Consider the following 13,967-nt stretch of genomic DNA (forward strand, 5'->3'; position numbering starts at 1 on the left):
CACTCATGCGAATCACCGGAGTCTCTGTCATCAAAACTGTCATTGTTAGGACAAGATAATACGAATTTGGACATGGAATAGATGATTTGGAGGGATATATGACTCTGCAGAGTTTGTACAAAATTATTCCCACAGCCAACGGATTTCCGTAGTCACGAAGGACTAGTTCCGTTTACGGTATTTCGGAAGAAAACACAGCTAACCAGTACACACCCATCCTACCTCTCGATGCTAGGAATCACCCTAGACATCGTCCAAGAAAAACTTTTGAGACGGGGAGATCACAATCTCGAATAGCATGGGATCAAATTTATATACGCACGCTCTAAGGGGTGCCCCCCTCTCGGTCCCAACCGGAAACACCCATGCCCCCTGACCGGATGACTGGCTTTAATCCAGGGCCATGGAACCATCATCATGGCCTCTCCTTTTGGTGTGTACCAGAAAAGCGGTTTGCAACTTACTAAACCATATTCCTTGCAGAAAACATGTGGTAGTACAGGGAAGAAAAAGAGAGGAACTGGACCGATACGGTTTGACACTGAAGTCACATAGTCCGGCATAAGACTGGCATGCTACAACACTGCCATCTCACCCATCCTCATGCCATCACATGGCCATTCATACTCACATCCATCCACTTATGGATCATCGAACTCACTTACCTCATTATCGCATAAAATAACGTTCATCGATATGCTTCTCAACATGCCATGAAACTAACTAAATGCAAAACAAGCCAAGACACTCATCATATCAAAAGTTCAAACATGCTTGCCTGGTTCAGAGTAGTCGGAGCCTAGCTCGGTGAAGTTCGCGGCTCCGTCACCTCCTTCGGTATCTACGGTATAAAGAAAATATATGTGCTATCGTAAATACCAAGGAGTGCACAGCAAGTATACCAAATATTTTTCAAATAAATATGATAAAAAACTAGACAAAATTTTAAAGAGAACAGAAAAAGAATCAATCAAAAATACTTTTCTGCTTAAAAGTTATAACGGTTTTTGTCCAGGGACTAATCTGTAATGAAACAGAAGATTTCCAGGGGCTAGCTTATAAAAACAGAAAACGCTTCGGCAGAAACTACGCCAGCCCAAAGGGAAAACGTACTTTGCCCGAAGGCGCTTCCAGAAAACGTTTCAACAGAGAGAGCAGAGAGGCTGACGGTGGGGTCCCACGCGTCAGGTTTGAATTTCAAAAAGGGGGGAGCGAAGCTCGTCGGTGCCCGAGAGCCGCGGTGGTCACCGACGGCGATCCACGGCGAGGCAGGGGCATCGGAGGGTACCTCCGTGCTCAGGGCGCCATTCCGCGTTGGTTGGTGGTGGTGGTGGTCGCCGGCGAGTACCACGTCGACGGCGAGCTTTGCTCCGGCGGACGGCGGCTCAGGTGGTCGAGGAACTCGTCGGAGAGAGCTGCAGAGATCAAATTGACGAGGGGGTTAGGCTCCTGGTAGCTAGAGAGGGTAACGGACGGGGTTTGGGCGCCGGAGGTGGCCTCACCAGAGCGAATCGAGGTGGCGGCCGAGGCGGATCGGGGCGGCCGGAGTTGAGGGGGAAGACCTCCTCGGGGTCCCCCTAGTGGCCTGGCGTGGCGTTGGTGAGGAGTGGGGATGAGGCGTGCACGAGGGTGAGCTCGGGGGCCCTTTTTATAGGCAGCCCGAGGCGGTTGCCGTGAACGGGGATCTCCGGCGAGCGATTACGGCAGAGCCGGGGATGTGCAGGGGGATTAGGGACTTGGGCTTCGTCGTTGAGGTCCATCGGTCCCATTTAGGCGCTAAACGGGCTGGGACTTGGTGCTGAGGGTGAGCTCGACGGAACGGGGGTGGCGCGGCACGTCGGCGGCAGGGAGCACGTTCCGTGCTTGCCGGGCCACGACAATGGTGCCACGGGCGTGCGCTGGCACGGCAGGGACACGCGGAGAGCCAAGGGGCTTTGGGCGGCGCCGGGTGGCGTGGCGAGAGGGCTCGGGCCCTTGTTGGCCGCCACGGGAGGTGCAGCCACCGCAGAAGCTCCCAACGCCGGCGAGGCTCGCTGCTACCGACGCCAGGAAGGCTCCACGCACGCGTGTGAAGCTCCGGACAGGAGGGAGAGGCTGCGAGGAACGTGCCAAGTGCACTGTCTACGCATGAGGGGAACTGACGAACGCAAACGACGCTGAGACTGAATTTTTCTGAATTTTGAACAGCAGCAGTGCATGCAAGGTGTTCGACAGAATGAAATTGGCATCTAGGGATTTTTCCTTGAGCTGAAACTTGGTGGAGTGGCTTCTCATTGCTCAAGTAGGCTGCCTGAATTTTGGTGGAATTTTTGGGGGAGTGTAGATATGAATTTCATCAAATTTGGCAAATCTGGTCCAAACTTGCAGAGACTAAATTTTGAAAATTTGAAAAGAGGAGGAGTGGATCAAGATGGTTCTGGGTTGTGGGTACAAAGGACTACCCAGGAGAGTTGGTTTGAGGTCAAAACTCAAATGAAAAAGAGTACTTGCTTTGAAAATCCCTCAGGCTCCAAATAATTTTTCAGATTTGTTTTGAGAGGAAAAATAATTAGAATAAAATCCAAAACTTGTTTGGATTAGTTGGGACAGAGGACTTAGGTTGATCACAAGGTGTAGGGGAGGTTTTGGAGGGGTTTTACCACATGGGAACAATGCAAAGTCAAGGGTGGTTCCAAGGTATGAAAATCCCCAAATTTTCATAGAGCTTCACTTTAAAAGAAAACAAATTAAACTCCCAAAAATAAATTTGAGAGAGAACCAACAGAGAAGAAGTTTCAAAAGATCAAACACTAAAGTTTGAAAAGATAAAGTCCTTGCCAAAGCAAAGAAAGTTTTTAAGTGGAAGGTTTTTCTGAAAAAGAAAAAATTTAAAATGGCCTCTCCTCAAAAACCACAAAGTTTTTGATAAAAAAAAAATTTGGAGTGTCACACCATAATCCACCTTGATCATATCGTAGCGGTGCTTAGGTGAAGCCCTCCGTCGGTAGCAACATCATCACTGTTATCACGCCGTCGTGCGGACGGAACTCTCCCGTGAAGCTATGCTGGATCGGAGTTCGTGGGATGTCATCAAGCTGAACATGTGCTGAACTCGGAGGTGCCGTACGTTTGGTACTTGGATCAGTTGGATCATGAAGACGTTCGACTACATCAACCGCGTTCTCATAACACTTCTGCTTACAGTCTACGAGGGTAGTGGACGATACTCTTCCCTCTCATTGCTATGCATCACCATGATCTTGCGTGTGTGTAGGATTTTTTTGAAATTACTATGTTCCCCAACAATGGCATCCGAGCCATGTTTATGCTTAAATGTTATATGCATGAGTATAACACAAAGGAGTTGTGGGCGTGGGTATATACATATTGCTTGCCATCACTAGTTGATTCTTGATTCAGCGGCATTGTTGGATCAAGCGGCTCAGACTGACATTACGCGTACGCTTATGCGATACTGGTTCTACCGACGTGCTTCACACACAGGTGGCTGGTGGGTGTCAGTTTCTCCAACTTTAGTTGAATCGTATTCAATGAACAGGGTTCTTTCTGAAGATCAAAAAGCAATCACTATACCGCATTCTTGCTCAGCCCGTAGCAGCCACGTAAAATTTGCAACAACAAATTAGAGGACGTCTAACTTGTTTTTGCAGGGCATGTTGTGATGTTATATGGTCAAGACATGATGCTAAGTTTTATTGTATGAGATGATCATGTTTTCTAACTAAGTTATCGGCAACTGGCAGAAGCCTTATGGTTTTCTCTTTATTGCATAAGATGCAAGCGCCATACAATTGCTTTACTTTATGCTATGCGATAACAATAGTTGCAAAAGCAATAGTTTGCGAGATGACCATGTGACGACATGTTGATAGAGATCAAGATGATGGAGATCATGGTGTCATGCCGGTGACGATGGAGATCATGACGGTACTTTGGAGATGGAGATCAAAGGCACAAGATGATGATGGCCATATCATGTCACATATTTTGATTGCATGTGATGTTTATCCTTTATGCATCTTATTTTGCTTAGATCAACGGTAGCATTATAAAATGATCTCTCACTAAATTTCAAGGTATAAGTGTTCTCCCTGAGTATGCACCATTGCTATAGTTCGTCATGCCGAGACACCACGTGATGATCGGGTGTGATAAGCTCTACATTCACATACAACATGTGCAAGCCAGTTTTGCACACGCGGAATACTCGGGTTAAACTTTACAAGCCTAGCATATGCAGATATGGCATCGGAACACTGAGACCGAAAGGTCAAGCGTGAATCATATAGTAGATATGATCAACATAGTGATGTTCACCATTGAAAACTACTCCATCTCACGTGATGATCGTACATGGTTTAGTTGATGTGGATCACGTGATCACTTAGATGATTAGAGGGATGTCTGTCTAAGAGGGAGTTCTTAAGTAATATGATTAATTGAACTTAAATTTATCATGAACTTAGTCTTGATAGTATTTGCATATCTATGTTGTAGATTGATGACCCACAAGTATAGGGGATCTATATTAGTCCTTTCGATAAGTAAGAGTGTCGAACCCAACGAGGAGCAAAAGGAAATGATAAGCGGTTTCCAGCAAGGTATTCTCTGCTAGTACTGAAATAAGTGGTAACAGATAGTTTTGTGATAGGATAATTTGTAACGAGCAACAAGTAACAAAAGTAAATAAAGTGCATCAAGGTGGCCCAATCCTTTTTTTAGCAAACGACAAGCCTGGGCAAACTCTTATATAGAGAAAAGCGCTCCTGAGGACACATGGGAATATCGTCAAGCTAGTTTGCATCACGTTCATATGATTCGCGTTCGGTACTTTGATAATTTGGTATGTGGGTAGACCGGTGCTTGGGTACTGTCCTTACTTGGACAAGCATCCCACTTATGATTAACCTCTATTGCAAGCATCCGCAACTACAACAAAAGTATTAAGGTAAACCTAACCATAGCATGAAACATATGGATCCAAATCAGCCCCTTATGAAGCAACGCATAAACTAGGGTTTAAACTTCTGTCACTCTAGCAACCCATCATCTACTTATTACTTCCCAATACCTTCCTCTATGCCCAAATAATGGTGAAGTGTTATGTAGTCGAAGTTCACATAACACCACTAGAGGAGAGACAACATACATCTCATCAAAATATCGAACGAATACCAAATTCACATGACTACTAATAGCAAGACTTCTCCCATGTCCTCAGGAACAAACGTAACTACTCACAAAGAAAATTCATGTTCATAACCATAGAGGTATTAATATGCATATAGGATCTGAACATATGATCTTCCACCAAATAAACCAACTAGCATCAACTACAAGGAGTAATTCACACTACTAGCAACCTACTAGTACCAATCCCAGACTTGGATACAAGAATTGGATACAAGAGATGAACTAGGGTTTTGAGAGGAGATGGTGTTGGTGAAGATGTTGATGGAGATTGCCCTCTCCCGATGAGAGGAGCGTTGGTGATGACGATGGCGATGATTTCCCCCTCCCGGAGGGAAGTTTCCTCGGCAGAACAGCTCTACCGAGCCCTAGATTGGATCCACCAAGGTTCCGCCTCGTGGCGGCGGAGTATCGTCCGAGGAGATGGCTTATGATTTTTTCCTCATCGAAAGACTCCATATAGCAGAAGATGGACATCAGAGGGCCATCAGGGGGCCCACGAGGTAGGGGCGCGCCCAGGGGGTAGGGCGCGCCCCCCTCCCTTGTGGGTAGGGTGTGGCCCCCCTGGTGAACTTCTTGCACTTAGTATTTTTTATATATTCTGAAAACGTCTTCCGTGAAGTTTTAGGACTTTTGGAGCTGTGCAGAATAGGTCTCTAATATTTGCTCCTTTTCCAGCCCAGAATCCCAGCTGCCGGCATTCTCCCTCTTTATGTAAACCTTGTAAAATAAGAGAGAATAGGCATAAGTATTGTGACATAATGTGTAATAAAAGCCCATAATGCAATAAATATCGATATAAAAGCATGATGCAAAATGGATGTATCATAGATCAATAGCTCGCACATAGCTTCCCCGTTTATTTTCGATAGGTTCTTAGAGAAAAATAAATTGAAAGATGTTAGTAGCAATGATGCAGATTGGATGCGTGATCTAAGGATTATCCTCATTACTGCACAGAAGAATTATGTCCTTGATGCACAGATATGTGATGAACCTATTGCAGGAGCATATGCAGACGTTATGAACGTTTGGCAAAGCTCGGTATGATGACTACTGATACGTCTCCAACGTATCTATAATTTTTGATTGCTCCATGCTATATTATCTACTGTTTTGGACTATATTGGGCTTTATTTTCCACTTTTATATTATTTTTGGGACTAACCTATTAACCGGGGGCCCAGCCCAGAATTGCTGTTTTTTTTGCCTATTTCTGTGTTTCAGATAAACGGAATATCAAACGGAGTCCAAACGGAATAAAATCTTCGGGAACGTGATTTTCTCACCGAACATGATCCAGGAGACTTGGACCCTACTGCAAGGAAGCAAAGAGGTCTTCACAAGGGTGGGGGCGTGCCCCCCTGCCTCGTGGGCCCCTTGGTGCTCCGCCGACGTACTCCTTCCTCCTATATATACACCGTACCCCCAAACGATCAGAACAGGAGCCAAAACCTAATTCCACTGCCGCAACTTTCTGTATCCACGAGATCCCATCTTGGGGCCTGTTCTGGAGCTCCGCCGGAAGAGGGCCGTCATCACGGAGGGCTTCTACATCATCATAGCCTCTCCGATGAAGTGTGAGTAGTTTACCTCAGACCTTCAGGTCCATAGTTAGTAGCTAGATGGCTTCTTCTCTCTCTTTGAATCTAAATACAAAGTTCTCCCCCTCTCTCGTGGAGATCTATTCGATGTAATCTTCTTTTTGCGGTGTGTTTGTTGAGACCGGTGAATTGTAGGTTTATGATCAAGTCTATCTATGAATAATATTTGAATCTTCTCTGAATTCTTTTATGCATGATTGGTTATCTTTGCAAGTCTCTTCGAATTATCCGTTTGGTTTGGCCAACTAGATTGGTAGTTATTGCCATGGGAGAAGTGCTTAGCTTTGGGTTCGATCTTGCGGTGTCCTTACCCAGTGACAGAAGGGGCAGCAAGGCACGTATTGTATCGTTGCCATCGAGGATAACAAGATGGGGTTTATTTCATATTGCATGAATTTATCTCTCTACATCATGTCATCTTGCTTAAGGTGTTACTCTGTTTTTAACTTAATACTCTAGATGCATGCTGGATAGCGGTCGATGAGTGGAGTAATAGTAGTAGATGCAGAATCGTTTCGATCTACTTGTCACGGACATGATGCCTATATACATGATCATGCCTAGATATTCTCATAATTATGCTCAATTCTATCAATTGCTCAACAGTAATGTGTCCACCCACCGTAGAATACTTATGCTCTTGAGAGAAGCCACTAGTGAAACATATGGCCCCCGGGTCTATTCTCATCATATCAATCTCCATCACTTTTATATTGTTTTGCTATTTACTTTGCTTTTACTTTTTACTTTGCATATTTATATCAAAAATACCAAAAATATTCTATCTATCAGATCTCACTCTTGTAAGTGACCGTGAAGGGCTTGACAACCCCTAATCGCGTTGGTAACGAGTAGCTATCGCTTTGTGCAGGTACGAGGGACTTGAGCGTGGGCTCCTACTGGATTGATACCTTGGTTCTCAAAAACTGAGGGAAATACTTACGCTACTCTGCTGCATCATCCCTTCCTCTTCGGGGAAAACCAACGCAAGCTCAAGACATAGCAAGAAGGATTTCTGGCGCCGTTGCCGGGGAGTCTACGCAAAAACTCAATATACCAAGTACCCATCACAATCTCTATCTCTCGCATTACATTATTTGCCATTTTCCTCTCATCTTCCTCTCCCCCTAATTCACCTTTGCCGTTTTATTCACCCTCTCTCTCCCTATCCTCCCTCTCTATTTGCCTCTCTTCGCCCGTTTGATTTTTGTTTGCTCGTGTGTTAGATTGCTTGCTTGTTGCGATGGCTCAAGATACTACTAAATTGTGTGACTTCACCAATACCAATAATAATGATTTCCTTAGCACTCCGATTGCTCCTCTTACCGATGCTGAATCTTGTGAAATTAATACTGCTTTGTTGAATCTTGTTATGAAAGATCAATTCGCCGGCCTTCCTAGTGAAGATGCCGCTACTCATCTGAATAGCTTCGTTGATTTATGTGATATGCAAAAGAAAAAAGATGTCAATAATGATGTCGTTAAATTGAAGCTATTTCCTTTTTCGCTTAGAGATCGTGCTAAAGCTTGGTTTTCGTCTTTGCCTAAGAATAGTATTGATTCATGGAACAAATGCGAAGATGCTTTTATCTCTAAATATTTTCCTCCCGCTAAGATCATCTCTCTTAGAAACGATATAATGAACTTTAAACAACTTGACCATGAACATGTTGCACAAGCTTGGGAGAGAATGAAATTAATGATAAGTAATTTCCCTACTCATGGTTTGAATTTGTGGATGATTATACAAAAAATTTATGCCGGATTGAATTTTGCTTCTAGAAATCTTTTAGATTCGGCCGCGGGAAGCACTTTTATGGAAATCACTTTAGGAGATGCTACTAAACTCCTAGATAATATTATGGTTAATTATTCTCAATGGCACACTGAAAGAACTTCTAATAAAAAAGTGCATGTGATAGAAGAAATTAATGTGTTGAGTGGGAAGATGGATGAACTTATGAAATTATTTGCTACTAAGAGTGTTTTTTCTGATCCTAATGATATGCCTTTGTCTACTTTGATTGAGAATAATAATGAATCTATGGATGTGAATTTTGTTGGTAGGAATAATTTTGGTAACAACGCTTATAGAGGGAATTTTAATCCTAGGCCATATCCTAGTAATCCTTCTAATAATTATGGGAATTCCTACAACAACTCTTATAGAAATTATAATAAGATGCCCTCTGATTTTGAATCTAATATTAAAGAATTTATTTCTTCGCAAAAGAATTTTAATGCTATGATTGAAGAAAAATTGCTTAAGATTGATGATTTGGCTAGGAACGTTGATAGAATTGCTCTTGATGTTGATGCTTCGAAACTTAGATCTATTCCACCTAAGCATGATATTAATGAGTCTCTAAAAGCCATGAGAATTTCAATTGATGAGTGTAAGGAAACAACCGCTAGGATGCGTGCTTCCAAAGATGCCTTTATTAAAGCGTGTTCTTCCAATTCCTATGAAAATCAAGATGAAGATCTAAAAGTTATTGATGTGTCTCCAATTAAATCTTTATTTTTCAATATGAATCTTGATGAAACTGAATATGATATTCCTTTACCTAGAAGGCGTTTTACAAATTCGGAGTGTTTAGATCTTAATGATGAAATTGATGAAAGTGGGATAGAAAGAAATAAAAATCTAAATGTTGCTAAACCCACTATATTGGATTTCAAGGAATTTAATTATGAAAGTTTCTCTTTGATTGATTGTATTTCCTTGTTGCAATCCGTGCTAAATTCTCCACATGCTTATAGTCGAAATAAAGCCTTCACCGAACATATTGTTGATGCCTTGATGCAATCTTATGAAGAAAAACTTGAGTTGAAAGTTTCTATCCCTAGAAAACTCTATGATGATTGGGAACCAACTATTAAAATTAGAATTAAAGATCATGAGTTTTATGCTTTGTGATATTTGGGTGCTAGTGTCTCTACTATTCCCAAGACTTTGTGCGATTTACTAGATTTCTGTAATTTTGGTGATTGCTCTCTAAACTTGCATCTTGCGGATTCCACTATTAAGAAACCTATGGGAAGAATTAATGATGTTATTATTGTTGCAAATAGGAATTATGTGCCCGTAGATTTCATTGTTCTTGATATAGATTGCAATCCTTCTTGCCCTATTATTCTTGGTAGACCTTTCCTTACAACGGTTGGTGCCATTATTGATATGAAGGAAGGAAATATTAGATTTCAATTTCCATTAAAAAGGGCATGGAACACTTTCCAAGAAAGAAAATAAAATTACCATACGAAACTATCGTGAGAGCCACTTATGGATTGCCTACCAAAGATGGCAATACCTAGATCTATTCTTGCTTGTTATGCCTAGCTAGGGGCGTTAAACGATAACGCTTGTTGGGAGGCAACCCAATTTTATTTTTATTCCTTGCTTTTTGATCCTGTTTAGTAATAAATAAATTATTTAGACTCTGTTTTGGTTGTGTTTTTTTGTGTTTAATTAGTGTTTGTGCCAAGTAGAACCGTTGGGAAGACTTGGGGAAAGTCTTGTTGAACTTGGTGTAAAAAACAGAAACTTTAGCGCTCACGAGAACTACTGTCATTTTTATTTGAAGAGTGATGTTTAGTTAATTATTTTTGCAGATGATTAATAGATAAATTCCTCACGTCCAGAAATTTATTTTAGAATTTTTGGGGTTCCAGATCTTGCGCTAGCTACAGATTACTACAGACTGTTCTGTTTTTGACAGATTCTGTTTTTCGTGTGTTGTTTGCTTATTTTTATGAATCTATGGCTAGTAAAATAGTTTATAATCCATATAGAAGTTGTAATACAGTAGGTTTAACACCAATATAAATAAAGAATGAGTTCATTACAGTACCTTGAAGTGGTCTTTTGTTTTCTTTCGCTAACGGAGCTCACGAGTTTTCTATTTTGAGTTCTGTGTTGTGAAGTTTTCAAGTTTTGGGTGAATTCTTTTGATGGATCATGGAACAAGGAGTGGAAAGAGCCTAATCTTGGGGATTCCCATGGCACCCCCAATATAATCCAAGGACACAAAAAATTCAAAGCTTGGGGATGCCCCTGAAGGCATCCCCTCTTTCGTCCACTTCCATCGGTAATTTACTTGGAGCTATATTTTTATTCACCAACATGATATGTGTTTTGCTTGGAGCGTCTTGCATTATTTGTGTCTTTGTTTGTTAGTATGCCACAATCATCCTTGCTGTACACACCTTTTGAGAGAGCCATACATGAATTAAAATTTGATAGAATACTCTATGTGCTTCACTTATATCTTTTGAGCTAGATAATTTTGCTCTATGTGCTTCACTTGTATCTTTTGAGATAAGTAGTTTTGCTCTGTGTGCTTCACTTATATCTTTCGAGCTAGATAATTTTGCTCTATGTGCTTCACTTATATCTTTTGAGCTAGATAATTTTGATCTATGTGCTTCACTTAGATCTTTTAGAGCACGGTGGTGGATATGTTTTAAAGAAACTATTGATCTCTCATGCTTCACTTAAATTAATTTGAGAGTCTCTTAATAGCATGGTAATTTTCCTAATAATAATATGCTTGGTATTCAAGATTTGTGAAACTTTTTTTTGAGTGTGTTGAATACTAAGAAAAGATTGAAGCGTGATAATTGTTTTGAGATACGGAGGTGATAATATTAAAGTCATGCTAGTTGAGTAGTTGTGAATTTAAAGAATACTTGTGTTAAAGTTTGTGATTCCCGTAGCATGCACGTATGGTGAACCGTTATGTGATGAAGTCGGAGCATGATTTATTTATTGATTGTCTTCCTTATCAGTGGCGGTCGGGGACGAGCGATGGTCTTTTCCTACCAATCTATCCCCCTAGGAGCATGCGTGTAATACTTTGCTTTGATAACTTCTAAATTTTTGCAATAAGTATATGAGTTCTTTATGACTAATGTTGAGTCCATGGATTATACGCACTCTCACCCTTCCACCCTTGCTAGCCTCTCTAATACCGTGCAACTTTCACCGGTATCATACACCTACTATATACCTTCCTCAAAATAGCCACCATACCTACCTATTATGGCATTTCCATAGCCATTCCGAGATATATTGCCATGCAACTTTCCACCGTTCTGTTCATGACACATTCATCATTGTCATATTGCATATCCCGGTACACTGCCGGATGCATTCACATAGAGTCATATTTTGTTCTAAGTATCGAGTTGTAATTGTTGAGTTATAAGAAAAATAAAAGTGTGATGATCATCATTATTAGAGCATTATCCTAGTGAGGAAAGAATGATGGAGACTATGATTCCCCCATAAGTCGAGATGAGACTCCGGACAAAAAAAAGAAGAAAAAAAGAGGCCAAAGAAGCCCAAATAAAAAAAGGGGAGGCCATAAAAAATAAGAAAAGGCCCAAATAAAAAAGTGAGAGAAAAAGAGAGAAGGTACAATGCTACTATCCTTTTACCACACTTGTGCTTCAAAGTAGCACCATGATCTTCATAGTAGAGAGTCTCTCATGTTATCACTTTCATATACTAGTGGGAATTTTACATTATAGAACTTGGCTTGTATATTCCAATGATGGGCTTCCTCAAATTGCCCTAGGTCTTCATGAGCAAGCAAGTTGGATGCACACCCACTTAGTTTCTTTTTGAGCTTTCATATACTTATAGCTCTAGTGCATCTGTTGCATGGCAATCCCTACTCACTCACATTGATATCTATTGACGGGCATCTCCATAGCCCGTTGATATGCCTAGTCGATGCGAGACTATCTTCTCCTTTTTGTCTTCTTCAGAACCACCATTCTATTCCACCTATAGTGCTATATCCATGGCTCACGCTCATGTATTGCGTGAAGATTGAAAAAGTTTTGAAAAAGTTAGAGTATGAAACAATTGATTGGCTTGTCATCGGGGTTGTGCATGATTTAAATACTTTGTGTGGGGAAGATGGAGCATAGCCAGACTATATGATTTTGTAGGGATAACTTTATTTGGCCATGTTATTTTGAGAAGACATAATTGCTTTGTTAGTATGCTTGAAGTATTATTATTTTCTATGTCAATATAAGCTTTTATCTTGAATCTTTCTAATCTGAATATTCATACCATAATTAAGAAGATTTGCATTGAAATTATGCCAAGTAGCACTCCGCATCAAAAATTCTCTTTTTATCATTTACCTACTCGAGGACGAGCAGGAATTAAGCTTGGGGATGCCTGATACATCTCCAATGTATCTATAATTTTTTATTGCTCCATGCTATATTATCTACTGTTTTGGACTATATTGGGCTTTATTTTACACTTTTATATTATTTTTGGGACTAGCCTATTAACCGGAGGCCCAGCCCAGCATTGCTGTTTTTTTGCCTATTTCAGTGTTTCAGATAAACGGAATATCAAACGGAGTCCAGACGGAATAAAATCTTCGGGAACGTGATTTTCTCACCGAACGTGATCCAGGAGACTTGGACCCTACTGCAAGGAAGCAAAGAGGTGTTCGCGAGAGTGGGGGGCGCCCCCCCCCCCCCTAGGGCACGCCCCCTGCCTCGTGGGCCCCTCGGTGCTCCACCGACGTACTCCTTCCTCCTATATATACACACGTACCCCCAAACGATCAGAACAGGAGCCAAAAACCTAATTCCACCGCCGCAACTTTCTGTATCCACGAGATCCCATCTTGGGGCCTGTTCCGGAGCTCCGCCGGAAGAGGGACGTCATCACGGAGGGCTTCTACATCATCATAGCCTCTCCGATGAAGTGTGAGTAGTTTACCTCAGACCTTCGGGTCCATAGTTAGTAGCTAGATGGCTTATTCTCTCTCTTTGAATCTCAATACAAAGTTCTCCCCCTCTCTCATGGAGATCTATTCGATGTAATCTTCTTTTTGTGGTGTGTTTGTTGAGACCGATGAATTGTGGGTTTATGATCAAGTCTATCTATGAATAATATTTGAATCTTCTCTGAATTCTTTTATGCATGATTGGTTATCTTTGCAAGTCTCTTCGAATTATCCATTTGGTTTGGCCAACTAGATTGGTAGTTCTTGCCATGGGAGAAGTGCTTAGCTTTGGGTTCGATCTTGCGGTGTCCTTACCCAGTGACAGAAGGGGCAGCAAGGCACGTATTGTATCGTTGCCATCGAGGATAACAAGATGGGTTTTATTTCATATTGCATGAATTTATCTCTC

This window comes from Triticum aestivum, chromosome 5A (genome assembly GCF_018294505.1).
Source record: "Triticum aestivum cultivar Chinese Spring chromosome 5A, IWGSC CS RefSeq v2.1, whole genome shotgun sequence".
Lineage (NCBI taxonomy): Eukaryota > Viridiplantae > Streptophyta > Magnoliopsida > Poales > Poaceae > Triticum > Triticum aestivum.